This window comes from Oryctolagus cuniculus, chromosome 10 (assembly GCF_964237555.1).
Source record: "Oryctolagus cuniculus chromosome 10, mOryCun1.1, whole genome shotgun sequence".
Classification (NCBI taxonomy): Eukaryota; Metazoa; Chordata; class Mammalia; order Lagomorpha; family Leporidae; genus Oryctolagus; species Oryctolagus cuniculus.
The window spans coordinates 91,759,740-91,765,739 of NC_091441.1; the positions used below are offsets into that span (position 1 = coordinate 91,759,740).

General features: G+C 48.7%; 1 protein-coding gene across 1 annotated transcript in view; it reads right to left on the bottom strand.

Annotated features, from left to right (window-relative positions):
- ABHD6 (abhydrolase domain containing 6, acylglycerol lipase) overlaps positions 1 to 4,316 on the bottom strand; it is a 76,677-nt gene extending 72,361 nt beyond the window's left edge. The window contains exons 1-2 of the mRNA XM_051851522.2: positions 4,179 to 4,316; positions 2,173 to 2,293 (exon numbers count right to left, since the gene is read on the bottom strand). The gene's annotated coding sequence lies outside the window, so the exon portion shown is untranslated. The remainder of the gene's footprint in view (positions 1 to 2,172; positions 2,294 to 4,178) is intronic.
- Positions 4,317 to 6,000: the final 1,684 nt, after the last annotated feature.

Here is a 6,000-nt window from a genome sequence, read left to right on the forward strand (position 1 = left end):
AGTGGAGGATGGCCCGAGTCCTTGGGTCCTGCACCGGCACAGGAGACCAGGAAAAGCACCTGGCTCCCGGCTTCGGATCAGCACGATGCGCCGGCCGCGGCAGCCACTGGAGGGTGAACCAACGGTAAAGGAAGACCTTTCTCTCTGTCTCTCTCTCTGTCCACTCTGCCTGTAAAAAAAAAAAAAAAAAAAAAAAAAAAAAAAAAAAAGAAGAAGAAGAAGAAGAAGAAGACAGAAAGAGAGACAGAAACAGAGATCTTCCATCCGCTAGTTCATTCCTCAAATGGCCGCAAAAACTGGGGCTGGGCCAGGCTGAAGCCAGGAGTCAGGAGCCTTCTCCAGGTCTCCCACATGGGCACAAGGGCCCAAGCACTTCGGCCATCTTCTGCTGCTTTCCCAGGCATATAAGCAGGGAGCTGGATCAGAAGTGGAGCAACCAGGTCGCAAACCACCGCCCCCACAGGATGCCGACATCACAGGCAGCAGCTTTACCCACTACACCACAACCCTGGCCCCATGTAGTTGTTTAAACACATTTCAGCGGAATTTTCAAGAATGCAGGTCATATGATGCTGTTTAAATCATTGTGCTTCCCCTGTGGGAGACCTGGAATAAACTCCTGGCTCCGGATCGCTGTAGCTTCGGCAGCTGTGGCCAACTGGGGAGTGAACCAGCAGATGGAACACTTCTCTCTCTCTGCCTCTCCTCTCTCTGTGTAACTCTTTCAAATAAATAAAAATAAATCTTAAAAAAAATCATTGTGCTTTCTGGTCTATCCAGTTTATGCAAGGATAATGCATCCTCCTGGTTCCCATGCCCTCTCTTTTCTGAGCTTCTGAGGCCACGTGGGGAGCTGGGTTACACATCTACATGGATGGACCACAGTCTAGTTACCTGGTAGATGGTGATCCTGGTACCTGAGTTGGGGTTCCTGGGGCTGGGAGTTTCAGCTAGGCAAAAAGAACTGCATCTGGTCATCTCTTCCAAATGGCAAAGAAGTGACTGGGAACAGGCCAAAAACAGGGTGGGATGGACAAGGGGTCAGAGGAAGCTGGGGCAGACCAAGCTAGAAAGGAAGGCAGTCGGGTAGGATGGGGTAACTCGCTGTCTGCTCCTTTGTGTTAGTTGTCAGGTGGATTCTTCTCATTTAAAGTCATAGATCAGCCGGAGGGCAAGCAGCAAGCAATGGCCCACCCAGAACCAGCGGTCAGTTTCTCACGCGTCATCACAACAACCACTGAGCATGTGTGTTCCAGCTTCCGCCATTCCACAACAAGGAAACCAGGCTTTGCGACTGGGTCACTTGCCCAAGGTCACAGAGCCAGCAGTTGGTGGAGGTGGGGACTGTCATCTGAACCCATGCTCTTCATCCATGTAGCACCTCTCAAGATTCTGTGCAAGACTCACATTTTTTAAAAGATTTTTTAAAAAAAATGTATTTGACAGGTAGAGTTATATTCAGTGAGAGAGAGAGAGACAGAGACAGAGAGAAAGGTCTGCCTTCTGTTGGTTTACCCCCCACAAATGGCCACCACAGCCAGCGCTGTGCCAATCTGAAGCTAGGAGCCAGGTGCTTCTTCCTGGTCTCCCATGCAGGTGCAAGGGCCTAAGCACCTGGGCCATGCTCCACTGCCCTCCTGGACTGCAGCAGAGAGCTGGACTGGAAAAGAAGCAGCCGTGACTCAAACCTGGTACCCAGATGGGATGCTGGCGCTGCAGGCAGAGGATTAGCCAAGTGAGCCTCGGTGCTGGCCCCAAGACTCACATTTTTCAGGCTGCTGTGAAGCCCCCACAGACATGGAAATGGACATTGGGGAAGCTCAGGAAATTCTTGCTTAGGTCTCATCCTTAAGTGTGAGCATCTCAATGGGGCAGACGTCTGGCACAGTGGTTGGGACATCACTTGGAACACCCTCCTCCCATACTGGAGTGCCTGGGCCTGAGTCCCAGCTCTGCTCCCAGTTTCAGCTTCCTGCTAAAGCACACAGTCGGGGCAGCAAGTAATGGCTCAAGTACTTGGGTTGCTGCCATCCACCTGGAAGGCCAGGATGGAGTTCCAGGTTTCGGCCTCAGCCAGCCCTCACTACAGTGGGCATTGAAGAGTGAACTAGTATATAGACACTTTCTCTGTCTCCTTTTTTAATAAATTAAAGTAAAAAAGGAGAGATGTACCTTATTTTAGTAGACAAGAGCTTCTCACCACTGCAGCTATAGTTGAACACCACCTGGTTAAATGTGGGTCTCCATGGAAACACAGCTTCCACTGATCTCTCCTTGCAGAGGAGTCTGGTCTCTAAGAATTAATTTCAGATAAATTCTCAGGCCTTTGTATCACACTTTCACAGGTGGGTGGGAATAGGGAACACAGGATCTGCAGGCCTGACTCTGCCATTTACTAAACAGACACTTCCAACAGTTGTTTACCTCGACCCTGTCCCAGTTTACAACTCTATAACATGGAGTAACACAGGACCCACCCCACTGATGGCTCTCAGGGTCATTCACTTACTGAACAAAATCCATGTTGGCTTTCATTACTCTTCTCCCACCTTACTCATTCCTCTCCTGCTGCCCCTATTCCCAACATGAGGGTGACCAAATCATCCCAGTGTGCTTGCCACGCATTCTGATTCAGCACCAAAAGCCTATCACCCCAAGATCCCTTCAGGCCTGGGCAAATGAGGATGTGTGTCCACCTCTCCAGCACTGCAGTTGGAGAAGTCGTAACAGCTGGGACAACATGATGGCCAGCAGAACTCAAGGTGGCTTGAGTCTAAGCTTTACACTAAGAGTTGAAAATCATGACAGTTTGGTGCGCACTGGATATAAAATGGTAGCTCAGAGGCACAAAAATTCAGTGAAACAGAAGGTAAGTCCAATTAACTACTTCTGAGTTCCCCAGGGCAGCTCTGTCTTACCAAACATTTTTAGCTCCTCAGTTGTTTTTTTGTTGCTATCATGGGTTTTAGGAGATCTGTTGTTTACTCATTGAATAATTCACCCTTTGAGTATGGGGAGTGCTATGGTTTGAAAAAGGGTCCCTAAGAGTGGGGACTTCGTAAAGAAAGAGATTTATTTTGGCTCCTGATTCCAGAGGCTGCAAATCCAAGGTTGGGTGGCTGCATCTGGTGAGGGTTGCCTGCTGCTTGAACTCCGGGCAGAAAAACAAAAAGGCGAAGTGTGGACGTGCAAGCAGAGCAAAACGCAGGGCACGGCCTTAACTGACAACATCCCACTCCGGCCAGAAGGAACCCACTCCTGGCGGAAAGGCTTTCATTCAATTATTCCAACAAACTAATCACCTCTTAACCCCGTGACACTGGGAACCGGATTTCATCATGAGTTTCAGAGGGGCAAATCTTACTCAAACCAAGGCACTCCCCATGCTACGAAACCCAAATGGTTAGATGACTGAATAACAAATCTCTAAAACACATGACACAACATGATCCCAAATTCCAGGCCAGGCCCTGCTTATTTCAAATCTGCAGGGCTGATTCCTTAAGAACATCTGTTACAAACACTCTGGCCTGTGTCTACATCTGGTTCTGGACAACTTTTGAGCAGGCTCTGCCCATGGAGGGGAAATCCCAGCCTGGGAGTGGGATTCCTGCCTGGAGAATCATTTGTGAGTCATTGTTTTCTTAAGGAGCAACACTGTCTGCTCAAACCAGCTCCCTTCTCCCTGCCTTTGCAACGGGTGTGGCTGCCAATGGATCCAGAAATCAGTGGCTACTGCACTGCTGACCCAGGAGCGGTGCACCACAGGATCTACTGGGGCCCAAGCCCACAGCCAGCCTGGCCCACACACTCTCATACTCCTTCTGTATGTGAAGGTTGTCAAAATCAAAATGGAGTCACCTGTGTCAACCCTAACCAAAAATAAAATAAATAACGATGGGAGTTATGAAGAAGAGTTCTCAAACTCAACTGCCTGACCACAACTACCACAAATGATGCTACCAGAACCACAGTCTTGCAAGGAGGCCACCGCAGGCTTACACAGAAAATACTTGTGCAAGGTCATTTGCCCAGCGACTGGCCAGCCTTGGCCTGGCATCATCTTTCTCGTTAGTCCTTGTGGTCAAGTCTCATTGTTTCAAAAACAGCTTATGAAATCCTCCTCATTTCAGCCTTTAAAAACCTCCCCTTGGCTCAAGCTCTCTGAATGTGCTCACGGTTGATCGTGGCATCAGCATTGGCGCTGCAGGGCTCTGCTGTTCCAAGTCAATGTCACTGCTCTTGGGAGAATCTCTCTCTGATTGTCACTTCGGCTGACAAATGTGGGGCAAAGCAGGGGGTTCTCAGAATATGGGGAGAAAGATCCCCATTTGCTGGGGACCTTGGCGGGGTGGGGACATAGATTGTTCTCAAGGTTCTGATCTGGAACCCGGGATAAACAGTGGAGGCACCTGACCAGGTGCTCACACTGTGGTGTCAAACAGTCCTGGCTGTGTGTCTTACAATCTCTGAGACCTGCAGCAGGTGACTCACGCTTTCTGAGGCTTGCTTTCCTCACCTGTGAAATGGGGAGAAGAATTCTTGGGTTGTTGTGAGGCTCCAGGGACCTAGTCTATTAAAGGAGAGGTGTGGAACGGGGCCTGAGGCAGCTCAGCACCCACAACCCCCAGGACTGTTTCCGAATTGTTGTGATCCCACAGTGGCGTCCACACAGCACTGTTCCAAGGGGGAAACACCACCCGATCAACAAATGCAGAGGGCAGTGTCAAAGAGCAAACACTCCATAAATGTTCGCCTCTGTTATGGAGAGCTTTTGAATCATAATCTGCTTCCTGTGTCTCAGAAGCACCAGCACCCTGGGAACGCCAGACGAGGCTATTTAAGAATTTCTGTGGGGGCAGGCATTTGGTCTAGCAGTTAAGATGTCTGTGTTCCATATCAGTGTGCCTGGGTTCAATACCCAGCTCCAGCTCCTGACTTTCTACTAATGTAGACCCCTGGGAGGCAGCGGTGACGGCTCAAGGACTTGGGTGCCTGCTACTCATATGGGAGAGGACTGAGTTCGTGACTCTTGGCTTTGGTCTGAGCTCAACCTTTGATGTTGTGGATGTTTGGGGAATGAATCAGCAGATGATAGTACTCACTTGTGTGCTCTTTCACCCTCCCTCCCTCCCTCCCCTCTCCCTCCCTCCCCTCTCCCTCTCTTCCTCTCTCCCTCCCTCCCCTCTCCCTCCCACCCCCTCTCCCCCCCCTCTTGTGTGTGTGTGTGTGTGTGTGTGTGTAAAATAAATATTAAATAAAAATAATTTGTATGGGCACATAAGTAGCGTTCTTGCCAAAATGCGTTTTCTGAATCTAAACCCAAAACAAACTCAAACTGAGGGAGGTTCCATTCAGGGACTGTCCTGTGCACTTCCAAAATGTGCAAGTCATGGAAGATGAAACGATGGCTGAGACACGGTTCAGATTCAAGGAGACCAAGCGACAGTACTGTTAAGTCAGCACTACTCTCGGACTGGATCCTGGACCAGAAGGAACCAATATTGTAACAGCTGGTAAAATCTGAATAAGGCTTGCAGATTAAGTAGCAATACTGTATCGTTGCTACACCTTCTGGCTCTGACAGGTATCCTGTGCTTATGTAAGAAAGCATACTTGTTCTTGAGAAATACACCCCTGAAGTATTTAAGGGTAAAGAGTCACAATACCTCCAGCTTACTCTTGAAAAATATTATGTAATACACGGCAAACTAAAGAAAAACACACGTGCCAGGGTGTTTCTTGAGGAATCTGAGTGGAGGGTATATCAGAGTTCCTTGTGGTATTTTTGCAACTTTATGTACACTTGAGATTATTTCAAAATAAGACATAAATTAAGTGAAATGTAAAAACAAAAAAATACTAACCCCCTAAGAGAAAATTAAGAAAGGGCATGGGTAAGGCAAGCAGCCAGCAGCAGTGAGAAGCCCTCTGCCTCTTGGTCCTGTTACCTCACCATGCCCTCTTGTAATCAGCCTGTAAATGCCAACTTGATATCGA